At 36.9% G+C, this 18,799-nt stretch overlaps 1 protein-coding gene across 3 annotated transcripts in view; it reads right to left on the bottom strand.

Moving 5' to 3' along the window:
• LOC121412452 overlaps window positions 1–18,799 on the bottom strand; it is a 73,973-nt gene that overhangs the window by 21,742 nt on the left and 33,432 nt on the right. The window contains exons 3-4 of one of the 3 annotated variants that reach the window (XM_041605271.1): window positions 15,037–15,131; window positions 8,555–8,651 (exon numbers count right to left, since the gene is read on the bottom strand). The gene's annotated coding sequence lies outside the window, so the exon portion shown is untranslated. Of the gene's footprint in view, window positions 1–5,786; window positions 6,412–8,554; window positions 8,652–15,036; window positions 15,132–18,799 lie in introns of those variants that run through there. The other 2 variants (XM_041605266.1, XM_041605278.1) reach the window with 2 other exon arrangements.

Raw genomic sequence — 18,799 nt, 5'->3', positions numbered from 1 at the left:
TAGAAAAGGTATAACGATTGTCGACTCTATCCTTTAACACCAGTTATGTTTGGTTCACTTTTTGGCAAACTTATTTCCTAACCATAAACATGATAAAGAGTAAGCCCCGAGACGGGGGCAATCAACAGTCGTGTTGCTACTCACGCCTCGTCACATTATTACATTCCACAGCTCATTATATCCCTGGATCTGTCGCACCCCTTAACCGATAACTCATGACCATTCTACTTTCGTCTTGAAGTTCAAATGTTCTGTAGCTATCAGGTATTCGATGCATACACAAGCTTCATGTGAAGACCTCACAAGAATGAGCATGACTGATGACAACATCAAATCTGCAGCTACCGGTGGGAATCTTCATAAAATATTTCACATTCATTCAACCTCGTGCCAATCACAACTCTGGAATAAAAGACATTACGGCTGTGATGATGATGCGATCCTAGCTCATGGATTAGACAACGAATGTGGATGTACCGGTGGTTGCGTGTCTGATAATAATGGTGTGGGTGTAGAGTCAATTTTCTTCATTTCAAATAATAAATTTAGGAGATTACAAGCAAATCTCATTATTTATACGAAATCGTATCCCCATATAACAGAACACAAAGACGTTGTATGGGGAAAACAACCAAACCACCTACGTGGTTTAAAAACAGCAAATCCACTTGTTTATATCTCAAGTTTAAAAGTTTTGTAAATTTGTGGGAAATGCCAGGTCCAGATGCGGAATGTTTTGTTTTAGACATTCCTAGTCGATGAGTGATAGTGTATTATCATATTAAGGATTATAAGAAGGATGACAGAATTAAAATTAACTAAATTTAAAAACAATTTGTTTCGTCACGAGACAAAGTAAATTTGTTTTTCGCAAAATGTTCCAGAACATCAAAAAAGTCAACAGAATACCGTCACATTCACGGTTTACGGTTTCCTGCATAACGGTAAACCACAGACTACATTCAGGCTGAATTTCGAATGACATGGGAAAACATTTCAAAACGGGGGGATTTTATTGGTAATCGGACGGTTTCGTTGAACTTCGTTCTTATGCAAATTATCCTTTAAAATGTTGAAATGAATAAGTAATATTTGGTAAAATCGGGATAGCTGACATAACTTGCGATCCCCTGGATATATAGGCCCTATCATCTGGCGTATACCATTTGGTTCCATCTCTATAAGATACGTAATGAGCATTATCAAGATTTTTTTACCTGGAAAGACTGGTATTAATAGAGAATGTCATCTTAATACGAAATGAGGAGCTCTCGCACACACATCTGTCAAACAAGTTACATGGAACAAGGAAGTAACTTACTTACCTACAGTGCATGACCATGGTGACGAAAACAACGGTCTAGACGTGTTTCTACACTTTTCACAACGAATCACATATCCATAATCTTGCCAAAGTAGTCTTCTAACACACCATCTCCCAATCTTTTCCCATGCGAGGATGCGTTGTACTAAAAAATCTATAATGATACTGAATAACCACCACAGTGCTGATTTTGTCGATTATGACTGGAACGCACATGCCTCTATGATTATGATTTTAGACATACTTCGGGTTATTCTATCAAATTAGGAGATCGTGAAATCAGAAACCGCACAAATTATGATTTGATCCTTACCAATTTTCGCACGGTCACCGACTTAACACACTCGCCAACAGAACCCGACGGCGCACGCAGAGCATTCGCGTTTCGAAACCAGTCGACCACCATGAAAATAGAAGGTGTCGCCACAGCAGGAGACGGCGTTCGTATAGAAAACAATATATTGTGTCTTTTTTTTTCTAAAGGCCTCAGTCTTCCATAATACACACACAGGAAATATTCCATACACACTCATGAATCAGAACAATGCTAATTTTTGCTAATTGATTGGCGCGTAAAATGTGTCGCCTTGTGAAAGCAGACGACCCAACCAGGATTGTGATACCGTGAAACTATGGTATACAAGAAGCTACATGGAAACGATATTGTCTACTGGAACTTGTGGTTGCAGCGGCATCACTTTGAAGAGTACCCGAAGTGAAGTGATTAAAACGAAGTGATTCGATCTAAATTTTAAAACATGTATCATCCACACCTGACAAACATCATTAAGTTTCATACTACTTAGCTTTATACATCTGTAGGTTTTAATCTCGGGGAAAGGGAATAAATCAATAGTACGTTAAGTTTAAACTTTAATGTTTATACATATGACTATCAAAATAAAGTGGTAAAAAATGAAAACTATGATTACCGAAAAATTAAAATTGCCATTTCATGTCATACAGGGTATCGGGAAGAATTCTTTCAAATGCTATTGAGATCCATACTCTCAGTTATTGTCGTAAGTCCCTACAACAGACATTACTTAAAATGATGCTTCGGGGGAAAGCCTGAAGTAGCTTCATCGCAAGTGGTTCCCCAATTTTCAAGCAGAGGTTGAAAGAGATCGTTTACTTTCGTAATTGCAGTGGGTTTATTTCTTGAATAAGTCATTCCAATAACACTTGAAAGTTTGTGTGGCCGTCTTTCTTCCTTCCCTAAATGCAGGCAATTATCCACTAGAGTTATGCTTCCACTTTTATTAAACCTGAAGCACATACACTCGACAGGCTCTGAACTTTTCAAATCGTCACGACAGCGAAGCTCAAACAGATACAATGTCTTCTGTGGTGGGGGAGAAACCGTAACAATTATTCTCCCAGACAAAAGGGAATGGTGTCTCCTCTGAACCAAGTTATTTTCCACCTACTGGGTCCGAACCAATACTTTCAAGCCGATAGATTATTCGGGGGTAAAGAAATCAGTTTTATTGCGATTATCCCTTCTTACTCCGTCTCCTTTCGCTATAGAAACTTGGGGTAGGTATATCAGGATCACAATGGGAGATCACAAACAGCATTTTAGGGTGAAGACTTTTGGGTTTGAAGGTGTGAAGTTTTCTCACAAATACGCTCATGACAAAAGAAGAGCAGATAAAGAACGTAGATCAAAGGTATTCTCATGCAGTAAAGTATGAGACCATGCATGCCATGGGTTTCGTATATGTAGATGAAAATGCATCCATAGTTAGATTTGGCATCTGAACATGTTAGGTACAGCATTATGGTAATAAAAGCATAATAAATTAATTGACTAATTGTTGGATATTAATACATATTATCTTTGAATTTGTTAATCATCTTATTTATCCCGTCATGACGATATCGTCAGATATGTAATAATAATCTTTACTTATTTTAAGTAAATAATTTGACGTGCATATTCATCATGTAAGAAGAAGATGCAGGTACATCCTTAGCTGCCTTCTTGATAGGCCTATGTGATTACATGATTGAATGTAAAAAAAAACACTGTACATTAATTTGATTGACTTATTGAAACGCGCAAACTACCATGGAATATGATAAGAGTGAATTGATTATACTACCACAGCGTCAATACATTGTAATCTGCCGTGGCGTCTTTTTTTCAACAAGAGTGCATTGTGCTCAGATAAGTTGATAGGAGTCGTTATCAGTTGACAAATCATTTCAAATCAAAAGAAAATCGAATGGGAAGTGACTAATACTGAATACTTATTGTTGGAATGGTGAAGTACACAACTGCCACAAAAAGGGAAATGATATCATATCACTGCAATAGACTTAGTTACAACATGAATTCAATCACGTCGAGGAGCGTACACACTAAGAAATGTTTGAACCCTAATGAAGCACTTGTACCAATCTTTAGGGGTGTAATCTTGCACCCTAAGTGGCAAAAGGTAAAAAATTCACCTTTTTATCATTAAATGCACCAAGAAATGCTCGCTTGCACCCTAAAAGGTGCAAATATGAACCTGTTAAGGTGCATAGTACTTGACATTAAAAAGGGTTCAAATTTGAACCTTTATCACATTGTTCAATTTCGCACCCTATAGGGTACTTAACATAGCTAAATGCACCCTCAAATGAGCATAATTACACTCATGAGCACCCCTTTGGGTGCAGCTATTGTACCAACCCGGACATGTCGGAGGGTTCAAATTTGATCCCCTATTTCTTAGTGTGTAGGGACAGGACACTTGTCCATGAAACATAAATGCATGCATCATGGGCGTCGTCTATACCGGAACCCACACCTGGTCAAGTCTGGCTAACACAACACTTATCATTTCTCTCACCTTCCTTAATCCAATCGATTCTAGACCTTTGTCATCTGGCCCACCCATTTTCCAGAAATATCGAGACCATCAAGATTTATTCAGAGGAAAAGGGGGCTGATGCGTTTCGTCAAAAGACCAGCGTGGTGCCGGTAATTCTGTGGTGTTCTATCTAGTCCCAAGAAATAACAAGTACACTCAATGGAACGAAGGCAAGAATGTATTTGACAATTCTGTATCCTACACGGTTATACAGTTGAATCAATCTGCCATCTAATGTAGACAGCAAATTTTTAACGTCGATGTTAAAAAATATTCTATGTCGCCCGAAAACAAGATAATTGAAAAGAATAAAACAACATTAACATGACAAAAATGGAAAGTATAATTTGTGCTTGATTTCTCCAAATAGATTTCGAGGACAACATGATGACGAATTTCAATAACTAATAAACATAATCGAATTTGAGTAAATTATATCCACACAGATGAGTAAGTCAATCATCAATTTAATGGAGATAACGCTCAGTGTACTAATATGCGAAGTTTTTAAAGTTTCAATCCGTTTCAAAGAGTAACATGAGCGGTGTCGCAATATGCCTTCTACATGATAAGTCAATACATTTCTGAACAATTATTGATGACAATTTGAATAATCTTTTTAAAAATAACGAACACGTATTTAGGAAACATTCGATGAAACGCAATGAATTGTCATTTTGAATAAAATATCCATTAAATAAGGAGGACGACATATAACGGGTTACATTTTACGGGACGACTACCCCCTGATGTGCACATTCTAATGAGAGAAATTCATTTTTGACAGCTTGCTGAAATGATACTCGTTAAGAATTTCCACAAAATAGGAGCAAGGGGGTGGACAATACCCAACTGTGCTTGTGTGAAATCTGTCGGATCTTGTCACTAATTAGGACGTGTAAGGGAATTGACAGGTTGAGGGTACTTCTCAAAAATGTATTAAAAGTGTAGTACGTCTTCGGTAGATAGCTGCGTAATAAGGTGTGCCCTGCGGTGCTAAGCTATTACATGGTAATAAGTCATACCCTAAATCATGTAATTTCATGATTTATACTTGGAAATGACAAGTTTGTTTGCGAATCTAGGGTTCTTTAATGTATCAAATTGAAATATCACATTTTCCTGAGCATGACAATCACATTCACATCCACGCTTACCACTACCCCTCTAACTCATACCAAACATATACACTCTTACTACACTGTAAAAAAATGAAGTGTTAATAAGTGTATATGTACTACTACTAATTCTTCTTCTACTAATACGACTACTACTATGCTACCACCACTACTACATGCACTACTACTACTACCACCACTTCTACTGGTACTACTACTACAACATTTACAATATAATACTTTTACCACTACTACTACTCCAACTTATATTAATGATAACCATTAAATTGGAAATGCTTCTTGCTCCACTAGTATTTTTACGACTATTACTATTGGTTACAATTATACTTCTATTCTAACTCTCTATTTTTCAACATTGAATGACATCATTGTGCCGTCATCCTTTATCAAACCGCATCCATACATTATGGATTATCATGCACATATACTATGTTAACAGAAACCATACTTCATACATACCTGTGACTCTTTAGTATTCCACAATCTGATGCATTTACTTCCTTCCTAGTTCAAAATATATCACTTTCAGTTAGTACAAGTTCAAACAACTTTCAGCTCCGCCTACTACCTGACCACCATCTCATTGATATACATGGTACAACTACAGGTATATCCACATTCAATCCTTAAAAACAACTGCCGAGGCTACATCTACCATTCGAAACCAAACAACCTCTGAAACTCGATCAAAGCAACGCGACCCATTGTAATCATAGTAGTCCCACTCATAAGATACAAAGTCCCTAAAGCGAGTCTGGGGGTATACAGTACCGCATACTCATTTATCGATCCACTTGGCTACATTATCATTAGCAAGCTCTTCAGCCGTGACTTCAGATCTAGCCTACGGGTATTGATCGGTGGGAAAGGGTCTATCCTCTTTTCTTCCTGGCTCGAAACAAAATACCCGTCGCATGAATGGCGCTCTACACAAACTCTTCACAGCAATGTTACAATGAGGGACTCATGATAGCCCATTTAGGGTCTTATACATAGTTTGATAAGGGGGTCCAGGGATCGATTGGTAGGTCCGTCGAAGTCTTGATTGACTGATTTATTTGCCAGCATATACCTGGGGTGGATTATGGTATTATTAAAGTTCGAAATGTGTCTCTGCATTGACATCATGACAAAGATTAAGAGAGCTGAAATGGGTGTAATTACTACCTTGTCTCGTCCTATATTACAAGTTGTATTGATCTGAAAATTGTGAACTTTACAAAGTAACGTCATCCATTCGTTTTGAAATGGCTAGAAATCGAATGATGTCAATGGGAGGGTTGCACCAGCACTTGTCTTGATTGAAATCCTGGACTGAAATACGATTAGATTGATTATGTTAATGTATAAAACAAAATCAGGAATATTTATTCCAAAGAGGTAAACTACTGTAGAATACCCCTTGATTGAATTTACCCCATTATATTATACCCTAATGATTTATGTCGTCCTAAAGTTTGGCCTACGATGTTCCAAGAGGGTCACATGACAATACATCAATTTTCAACCATACAATGGTTTCCTTGAGATTTGCATGTATAGTTAAGATCACCAAAATACAGTTGTAATTTGATATCATGAATGAATGACAACTATTCGCTAACTAAGATAATGTCGCCAACCTTCTCCTTTTTGTACTGTACCGTATACATCAGTGTATACATAATGCACTGTGCATTTTACAAAGTAAATACACCTATCAAATTTACGTACAATGTATCACGACTCTCTGCAAACAGATGCTGTCCGGTATTCCTGCATCATCATTTTGGGCGGGAAAAAGCGGAGGGCATCCTTTTGGATCTCTGAAACACACGCCCTTTGATTGATGGCACTGTTATTAAACCATGATCTAACAGCCTCGCACAATCACTGAGCAAACGAAACCCTGACCGTCTCCTTAGCAGGAAATTCCCCGGTGGAGATGTATGACTTTCGTTGGAGTATGTGCGGTTCGATGATGATATTGACTCACTTTTATTGAGGTGATTAGAGCATCTCAACCGTCCATTTTCTGTTTGTTTTGGGAGGGAAGACAAAAGTTTGGCTTCCCCTATATCTGCACACAAAATCTAAAATGAAACACAGTATCTTCATGGATTCGATATAAACTAAATCACCCACTGACATGTCCAAATAGAGAAAAAAAAACTATATCTCTATAATGGTAACCATGGAAACTTAGAAGGAATGATCCACAACTTTGGGGGAAAAACATTAGTGTCTAAACAAGATCATTTTGTAACTTTAAACCACTGTCATGGCCGTGTGACTCTAAGCTGATCTTTTTTTTTTACATATGATGAAAATCTCAATTTGGAATTACAGACAATATTGTGTTAATCACTATTAAATATTATGGACAACTTATGATCTGTCTTTGTTTCGGCAAATACAAAGATGATCATAAATTTCATCTCACGACATATTTCAACATAGTAAATGGTAGTATTGACAATAGCCTATGTGAAATATCGGACATGATAATATGTGTAAAATTTATTAAACTTGTTCTGTGATAACGTAGCTTAAATGGTCATGCGAACATTCAAATTGGTTAAACGAGCAAGAAAACATGCAGAATATGAATAAAGGCTTATATAGCCTTAACGAACATTACTTTACTACACTAAAAACAACTCCGTCAATTTCCGGCAAGGTCTTATAACTGAATAACAGATAAATCTAATTTCAAGTCCATGGGCATCCTTATCCCATTGAATACCTAACATGATTTAATGTCCAATGGTGTGCAGTATTCTGAACAAACATTTAAGAGCAGACGATAGAGATCAGATGGAGAGGACTGGTTCCGTTCTCTGAAGGATCTCACGAATGATCTGGCGCCAAAAACTGACATTGGTGTTTACAAGCATGCGCGGGAATCTCAGGAACCTTTTTAAAGAGATGTTATAGATCTTTTCAACAAGGACTTGTCTAATGATTCATTAATTTCAAACCTTTCTGGCCTTCATTTTATACTTTTTATATCAATGAAATGGTTTATATTATTTTCCCTCATGACTGGTTTATTTGGTGTATTCAAGGAGGTATCATATGGAATATTCAATGAGGTATGTGTAATATTGTTGAGTCAATGATTTTAACTCGATTGTGCATGAGGGTATCTGTAATTTAAAGTAAGAACTTCAAAAAAGTACAATGAAAGTTCTTTAATGATTTGTTGATCGGTGTTTATTTTCACCCTAGTCTACGCATGAGATTACCTTTCTGTATAGATGTTTATCCCCGTAATGTTCGTTCTTTAGTGTCTGGTCGTCAGTCCTGAACTAATGATTTGGGTATTCCTTTCATTACCACATCCTGCAAATAGAGGTTAAAAGACGAAATGAAAGAAAAAAGGACGATTGGTGACGATATCAATAACAATATTCCTCCTTTTATTTTGAGGTTTAACGCTAGATTTCATGGTCATGAGATTAGGGACGAAGTTGTATCGCAGTTGTATCATTCCCAGACAAGTATTAACAATTTGAGAGGCGCATGAGTTAATACACTGAATGTGTACTGTTATGGATTTGTGTCCCAATTGGCTCTTCATATATAGTTAACCCACAACTTTAAACCAGGGTTTAACTTAACTTCAGAATACGGGCCATAGAGTAATCCGAGTATAAATAATGTGAAACCAGCAGTCCCGACAAAATTGTCACATTCTCCAGATACAATGGGATTTTTCCGCCTTAAATTACAAATATCCACGAACTACAACTAAATTGTAAACATTATTATATCACCAGGTTGGCCTATATCCATTGACCTCACCTGGATGGAGAGTAGCAAATATGTGGATATGGATTCAAATCCTCAAGCACTGCGCCGATAGTATTGGCAACCTCTAGCTTCTATGCGCATTACCATGTAGATTTAACGATTTTCTTTGGAAGAAAATTGAGGGGAGATTGAATACCGGTGTTGCCAATCTGAAGTACAGGGATTTGTTACATTTGTCAATAAAATCGCAGTCATTAATGTTCTGCCTTTATAGGGTGCAATTAGCAGATCAATAACGACATTCATCCTTTCATGTACTGGCCTTTGATCTAGCCCATTATAAAATGGCGGCTGTGGAATTAATCTATAAACGACCCATTAGCTGAAAAACATCGACAATAACGTAAACGCACACGTGACAATAATGATACTGTTAATAATATTAAATTGTATACCAAGCATGATGGTAGCTGTAATACATCCAACAGGAACAAAAAAAACAGCAATATACTAATTTCACCGAGCCAGCATGAGATGTAAGGTCGCATCAAAAGACATCTTTGCGATTATGGGTGATGTGCACTTCCGCCGCTAATGAATATTTTATCAAGGTAATAAAGGATAGTGCCACTTCGACAGCCAATCAGAGAGCTTAAAAGCATTACTGTGGCGCCACATGGGAACTAGGCGCAGTCAAAAAGTATATGAGAGATGCTACCCCCTGTAAAGCATAATTTGTCTGACGAGAGCCTATTCATGGTATCAAAGGCATATCACGTGGATTTTGCCAGATCAAGAATTAAATCGCTACTTTCCTTAAATTGAGTAGAGTTTACATACACAATCACGATTAAGAAAAAAAAAACCAAATCAAAAATAGAATCACACTTCTAAAACATTTATGTTCGGATTTGCTTGAACATGGTATAAACAAACTACCACCCCACCCCTCTATCTCCATTAATTGATGTCACTATAATATGGCAAACCGGTTTAATGAATGAAAATGAATATATTGATTTATAATTAGTTCTCATAGAATGAATGTATCACTTTGCAAATTTACGAGCATGTGATTGAATCAAGTTTATGTAAGACTATATGGATATGAGAAAACTCCCCCACTACGTCTTTGTGCATTTTCTTGTTAACTAGTAACCGCCCCCCCCCCCCCACACACACACACACAATTTTCACACTCAAAATCATGCACTTCGATTGAAAACTTGGCTTCAGGTTTGAAATTCGATACTGTCAATACTGTAGCAAATCGGGCAACATAAATATTTTTAGTCGCAAATGAAAGGAACGGGCCCTCGGCTTCAGGTTGGACGAGCTGAAATGTAAATAGAGGAGGCTTGGCTCTTCCCCATTCGGTCGCTTTTTTTGCGGGGGTATACCCCGTCGATTGAGCGGTGGTGTATAGGTATGGGGGCACATGCCCTTATCGCGAACCCCGAGCATGCCTAGATAATACTTATGACGATGAAGGATTTATTATTATTATCATATGCCCGAAATCTACCACAGAGGGATCGACATTGGTAGAACCCCAGGAGAACAATAAGTTTATTCCGTTAAAAATAGGGAAAGTGATGTTAATGCAAATCGAAAACGTTGGTGGGGAATTTTGAACATCGTAAAAAACAAAAGCACTTGATTTAAAGAACAAAAATAATTGAAAATGAAATGACCAGAAAATTTCAAAGCGGGAAATTTCTCTTGATATCTAGACCCGAAATTAGTTTGTAGATTACCTAATCCACACTTTGACAGCCATAGTGGTATACTAGTTAATACTTCAATCGAACCCCATCCCTCATGATTAGGCGATACATGCTATACGCCACAGTGCTCAAGATGTACTTGTCCTCCAGAAGTGTCGCCAAAGGGATGTTTGGTCATTTCATTTTCTCAAAGCAAACGCGGTGTGCCTTTGTGATTTTTTTTCCTCACTGACAAATATTCATCACGACGTGCAACGGAATTGAGAAATATTTTCCCTTTGAAGTAAATATGTATTGGATATCTTATCCACATAGTTTGCTGGTCAATTCTTAATTTCTTTCAGACCCATCGAAATCCTTTGGCATAATGATGAAAAAAATATCAAGTCCCTGACTCTCTCCCTCTCTCTCTCATTTTTTCTTTAGATGGATTAAGATTTCATTTCAGAAAAAATCAGTTAACCTCTGTTCTTCTTGATTCAATTTTAAATATAGCGAATGCAGCATCCTAGAGACCCACTTCGCCCCACCTTGGTGCAACCTTTTGCATTTTTCATTTGTTGGGCATAAGTCATCTACCAGCACCCTAATATTCTTTGTCCATCCCTCTCATTGAACATCCCAATCCGCCAGTGCTCTGAAAAAAAAAGTCACGAATCGAAATATACCTAACACAGGTGAAACGGGAGCACAACAATCATTCTCCTTGCGATGTACCGATAAATCAGTGATTTATGGAGTCCAAGCCGTAGAGGTCATGTTCAATTATGAGCCGTGGAAGCCGGCAGAATTGTTCTCATAATTGGAAAATGCCATCGGATTGTGAGTGGATTTATGTGCCTAACTGAAGAGGGGGTCTCAAAAGAAAGTGATAGAGAAGCATATGCCACTAAATGAAATGAGGCCATCAACTGCTTGCATGGAGAACAAAGATAATTAATGATGCTAATAACAGTTGCCGAACTGCATATGATTTGCTGCTCCATACTCTTTACACCCGATCGCTATGAAAAGTACACCATAATTGCGATCAAGGATTAATGACCTTCTTTAACGACGAAGAGGCGCATTATTGTACCTGCCTGATATTTCAGTTTGGCCTCATGCATCTGACCCAAGATAATTATGTATAAGATGTACAAAACACAAAGCAACAGAATATGTGTGCCTTATAATAAAATATATGAGAATTCAAAATAATCATAATTACGCATGATTGTTGGCATTGTTCTCCCTTGGTGTAATATATTGAAACTAAAATGCAATTATTGTTATAGACGGCGTTATTTATGAACACTATAAAGTAAAACCGATGGAGACTTTTAAAACATGTTAAATAATTGGTGCCTTTGTGCTTCTCAAAAATGGCGCCAAACTCATCGGTGGATTGTGTCGTAATCATAGCTACACTTGGCTATTACCTATCCAGATAATGAGATATTGACAGAGAGAGTAATATGAAATCATAAAAAAGTTTAAAACATATTCTGCAATAAGCGCCACACTTGAGTCTATAAAATATACATTAAATTTCCATTATCTCTTAATGACATCTGTTTACTCCAAAACTCATCATACTCATGTAAAAATGAAATCGATCGTTCTCCAATAAAGATACGACTATTGGTGTACGCAATTATGAAAATTTGATGCAGTGAATGATTAATTTAACTATTGTATATGCTAGTCTTCAGAAATGCGTTGTTATGTGAGACTGAAAACAATTTAGCTCACGATTGTCTCCAAATATTTGTTTTAAAAATGCCCCTCGAGAGACAAAGAAAAATAATGAAATATCTTGATCTTCAATCTCAGAGATTCCAAACATTTAAGTCCATTCCCTTGGTTGCAGTCTAACGTTACATTCTTGGCTCCATGGTCGTGAAGGCATTTAGCTTCACTAAGCACTATTCCATTCTTTGCTTATTCATAATTTGTCAGAATGCCATGTTACTCCCAAATCGGTCAGACGACCCGACTTATTAATTTCTCGAAACGAGCTCAGATAACTATAATCCGAAAAATAATATTCAAGACTAGGACATGGCGGGAAATTACGAAATGCCTTTGATCTCCGCGATACATGAAAGCGGAATCGCTTTCGAAAGATAATAGTGCTCTTTTCTGATTTTTTTTTTTGGAAAGAAAATGTTGGATAACGTTGAAAAAAATCAAAGAGCCCGCCAAATTTGATAGATTGTAATCATGTAAATCGTCGCCGCTACCTAAATGAGTAAACGGTCTTCTTTCTACATACAGCTCAATTACATTGTATATTGTTTCACAAGACAGGAGGCGCGTCCAAAAAGTCGGTTTCTAATATCCCCATTTTGAAACGAGAACAGCATAATGTCTAGTGGAGACCAAACGCATTTGTAGGTCTCGGACATCTATATAAATTGTGCATGAGTCAGTATTTGAATGAAAAACAATATTTTTGTGGAGGCCTGGAGCTGGAGCCCCCATATTTTTCTTAAAATGAGGAAAGAAAAACTAATGAATTATATTTTCGAACGTGATACTTGTGTGAAATGTCCTTAAATATCCCTCCTACATACATCATTATTTGTCTTTCTAAATACATTTTAAGCACAGTATCAACGCAAACAAGATTTTCCGATCATTCGCTTCCTCACGCAAAGGATTGCCTATACATCTTGTACTCTTTCTAACATATTCAGTTCCTTAATTGTTGCCTTATTACTTCTATACGGAGTTACTTTATTATATTCGTTGCTTGTATTAATATACCCGAATACTGATTTATTAGGTACCCGTAATATAGGTTCGGAATAAGATGAATTAATCGAAATTAATCGTGGAAAATATAAAAGCTCAAAGTAAGGTAACTGTTGCCATTTTGATTGTTTTCCTGTTTGTCTAATCAAAGTCTGTTTGAAATAGTGAACTATCAAATCGAGTGGCAAATCGAATTCCCCTTTTGGCGAGAACACAGCGGAAAAGTAATATCCTGAACGGAAATTATGAAATAATGAAAAATACCTCAATGATATCTGGTAAATATAAGATATGCGCAGAAGATGTATTCCTCTGCTAGCGATACGAAAAAAAGTTCTGAGTATTCTATTTGGGCCTCTAAAAGGTCACATCGTTTTCCCCCTCTACGATTATCTTGACTCAAGACAATGTAGATGTCTTCGGGGTATGTGCACTTCAAGATATCTCACAAGTATTTTCAATCGTTTACACCCTCCAGGTATAGGCGATATATTTGTTGGAGTTTAGTTAAGGGTTTAGTTGGGCGCAGGGGAGTCATTTATTCAACATCACGACACAGCGAGGAGGTTAAAACGCCCTGAAGCTAGAGGCCGTTTTTGCTTGCACTCTGCAAGATGGATCTTGTGGCTCCGGAATAGCTTAGCATGTTAAAGTAAATAAGTGATAACTTCAGCCATCATCTCCCCACCCTGGATACCAGGGAATCCAGAATTGAATGAAACCATGGAGGTGATGGATAGTCTGCCAGTCCAGACTCTTGCATAATATTTTTTTTTTTGCAAAACTTAAAACGCATGTTGTTTTCAAAGAGAAGATATAATTATGTGCAAGTTTTCAGAACACTGAAACTGGATATGTTATATTCATGATCTGCAACGAAGCTTCAAAATAACGACACTGTCGCTTAAAATTTTGGGTAGGCCTACAACTAAAATTCTCGCTGTTTTCGTAATGGCACTTCAACTCGTTATACTCAAGAAATGCCACCTGAATTATCTTAATGAAGTAGGTCTATAGTTGGACGTCCTTCTCATCACTCTGGGGAAGCAGGACCACAAAGATCAACCAGACGTGCAGACATAATTGTTGCACCTCAAAAGCTCAATACCCAACTATCATCAGACGCTTTATTCGAAACGATAAAACTGCCACGGTAGATCATCCCTGCGCTGGAGAGTTGAAAAGAAATAAATTATGTGACGATAAAATCTTCTTGATCCAATCATAGGATTTAGGTGACGGGTTAGGTGAGGTTAAAAGGATTTCTTCGCCTGAAAGTGACGATGGTTACACTGTCATCCATCATTTCCACGCGAGGTCGAAACATTGAGAAGAAAAACTCCGATGAAATCACGCCATGAAGAGACAGTAGATAATTTCTTTGACCTCAATATTGTGTAATGAATGTAAAGTGAGCGATGCCAGAAGAAATTATGAGATTAAATCTCAAGATAACGAGTGACTTTAGCCAGTATCGCATTTACATGGTTATTCATTCAAACTCTTACCATGCTTACAGAGACCTGGTAGGCTCATAAACAGACTGATGTATGGATGCAAACAATTGTGTGAAGTACCGTTCAGGGTCTGTGAGAAGCATCATCTGAAAGATCAGGACCAATATGAATCACTACCATTAAAAAAACACCAAATATGTAACGTAATCATAATAATACATCTGATAACGTATTCTTGACGCTTAGAATTATGACACCCCAACGGTGGTAGTAAAGTCAATTGGGGAATTCACAAGCATCGTGAAATTGCAAATGGTTGAGTCGGCAAGGCAGCTTGAAATGAGTCAATTGAAGTTTATGAGAGCGGCATCACTTGAAGTCAACAAATCATGTCCTCCTCAGAACCATGAATTAAATTAATAAATGTAATTTAAAAGAGTATATCATTCGCTTGCCTCCTCATTCTTGAATAGGATCGGATGCATGTAGACCAGTTTTGTTACTGTGGGTTAACTCCTAAAGTTATTTCAGTTTATTCAGGACATGAATTTGAAGAAATGTCCCGGAAAATGTGTCTGGTGGTCTTGGTTTACTCCATAACTGCGATTTTTCCTAAAACAACACACACACAAAATCGTTTTCTTGGACAGTTTTTTAATTTTTTTTCAGGGAATGAGCAAATCAAATAAACTCGTTCAGAGTTTCTAAATTGTATTTCAAGACTTTTTATCATCATGATACTTTATAGGCATCATTGATTTCTCGATTATTTTGTATTCACTGCTAATTTTATTACTCAAAACACATATCCCAAACATGAAAGACATTTGATATCTATAGATTAATAATCTGGTTTCAATGTCCAATGCAATTTTTTTTTCCACAAAAGCAGTATAGACTTTTGTGAATTCTTGACATGGTGTGCATCAAAAGAAAGGCGCGAAACCAAGCTAACCCTCACCCCAATGCTTCAAACTCCAAGACCAATTTCTTTGTCATGACATGCACCATACCGCACCATGCTTTCCACATTAATTTCACTCCAGAAGAAATCGTCAAACCTTTCATATTAGAATGTACGATGAAACTGCCTCAAGATATAATCACTGGTATAGAGCTGAAAACATAATGCAGACGAGAAGGAAATGCCCCTTAGAATGTCTCTCCTCATTTCGTCCTGTTCCATTTATGGCACATAACGTGTTGCTAAGTATCCAAAGAATCAAATTAAAAGCCAGAGGGGAGCACTGACTCATTCCTGTAAATGCACCTGAAAACATTGAAGGGGGAGGAGGTCCGCCAAATTTGCTTGGACGATTTTGTTTTCTGGTATAAAGAAGAATAGCCTAAAAAACCAAGATGACCAGCAATCTCATCTGTTTGATATGTCTCCGTTTTGAATAAAGACGGGGGACCAAATCCAGTTATACCTTATTTACCAGATAAGCTAAAATTTGATATAATTACTGATATTCTGATAAATGTATGGTTAGAGAGAATTGATGCCAAATTCATTGTTTGGAATGTATACTTTAACTAAAATTTACATTTTTAATTCATACATTCATGATTAAAGACATAAGCAGGGTATGTTTCAAACGACAGCATCCGTCTCGCTTGACTGGTAGCTTAATAAATGTTATAAATTCATTATATCATATATGATATAGCTCGATAGCGCCATGATATGAATTACCAATTCATCTTGAGAGTGTGAACGTGCTTTAGAGTAGTCTAGCGAGGTTAGAAGGGGCTTGGAGTCCACACGCCTCGGAAATTGGTCTGATTAAAAGCGAGGTAGGAATTCCCTCCAGGTTCAAATTGGGAAAGGAAACCAGACCGCCCGATACGTTAGTGGTGCCATCTGAAATTATATATTACGCTCTCGCCCATTTAGGACCATTTGTGTGGACATCTATCTCTTCTGATAGGTTTCTACATAAAGGGCGAGTCCTTTGTTTCTTCCAGATTTGAAATGTAGCGTGCAAAAAATCTTTAAATTCATGTATATCATTTATGATGAACTTAATTCTTAATTAATTGTTAATGGGGGAAATGTGCAAATGAAATTCACATTCCCAAAGCTTAATTGCATGAGTATTTATTATTACTGAATTGATTCGAAGGGAATTTGAATATTGTTTCATATGCCTGAAATGGGCACTAAAGTCGAATTTTATTAAAAAGTTATCCACTGATTTAAATAAAACAAAAATTGTCACGCTTGGCTTGGGCCATATACAGTCGGTCTGTTCTTTGGAACAAATATAATTTTAAATTACAGGTTGTGACCATTATTATCATATTATGTTGCCGCATTATATCTCCCGTGAATCCTTACAAGTGATTCACTCTTGCTAAATCTATTGATTAATGTTTCTATGAACAAGTACTGATTATCATCCTTAAGCCAAGCTCATCAGCATTAGATATGAAAACACTACACGGATCATTATGGGTGGTATCAGTTACGTTATTTCGCCCGCGTGGCATACATGCGTAACGAGTGTGTACGTGACAAAGTGAAGAACCGCTAAACGTTGCTATTCTTGAACAAAGTTTGAATAATATATCGTGGGCCTATGCTTGTCCTTCATGATAAGTGCAGTTGTACATGTTATATTTTCATCTTCTTTCAGAAAAACATAAAAGGCATTGTGGTAAAACTTATGGATTATGATTAACAGATTAAATGAGTAAGTACGAATGGGCTTTGATCATCCCAAGGCAGGCAAAGTTCGTCAGTATTAGATATGAAAACACTATACACCGATAAAACGTAGAAAATGTGTGATATAATAAGTTATATTCACCTGTGTTGTATGCAATAATGAACAACCAAAGAACAGCACAATGTATTACGGAGGGAAGGTGTCTGTGTTTCCTTATATTTTCAAAAGTTTGAATATATCCATATGGTATATGAGCAATTATTGTGTAAAGGCGACGTCATTTACCATCTCATAGGGCATATGTCTATTATACATGTACAATAAAAATGTATAAGAGTACTAATAAACTTATTTTATTTACGATTATGTCAGCATGTCCCTCAAGGGACTATACAAGATCTATACCACATCGATCCCTCACCTCTTTATTGGTATCATTCTATAAATAAATGAAGCATTAATGAGAAAGTACCTGGTATCTAACTTGTTACACGAACACATTCCGAAAGGCCTTCGAGATTACAGCAGCACTTTCACTGGGACGACAATGTTCATTACATCTGACCCAGATAAGCAAATTAAAATGACAACAAGAATATATCAAAATTAGGATCCATGCTTCCTAGTACACATAAATGCTACCAAACAACAATTAGTCTACTTCATTTCATGGCGTCCAAGTGATGAAATCTATCAAGCGTTTCCTTTCAAGTATCATACTGGCGTCATGAAAGTTATTTTTCTGCATACTCAGCCCCAAAATACCTCTAAATGCGTCTCATAGCCCAATTCCATATTTTAGACATTCAATTTAGAGGTCCACTGTGGTGAAAAGATCAGCATGCCGAGTCGTAAACTGTTGACCGGAATTTGCATTCGTAATTCCTCTCACAAGACTCGTGATATTCGCCTGGTCATGTTGTGAATTATTGATACGTTTTCCCTTCGCCATGAATTGAATTCTTAATGAAACTTAAATGGACCTCTGCACTTTGAAATATTGATAAAGGCGTATTTATCTTGTCAGGTAGATATGAATAAATGAATTGGCTTACCTAAAAATATGCAAGATTTAAAACATGTTCTAATTTTTTATGACCAATGGTTCATTCTGAGTTAATGTCAGATGGGAATGATAATTG

Source organism: Lytechinus variegatus, chromosome 1 (assembly GCF_018143015.1).
Source record: "Lytechinus variegatus isolate NC3 chromosome 1, Lvar_3.0, whole genome shotgun sequence".
NCBI classification, from domain to species: domain Eukaryota; kingdom Metazoa; phylum Echinodermata; class Echinoidea; order Temnopleuroida; family Toxopneustidae; genus Lytechinus; species Lytechinus variegatus.
This window is presented reverse-complemented; position numbering and strand designations above follow the sequence as displayed.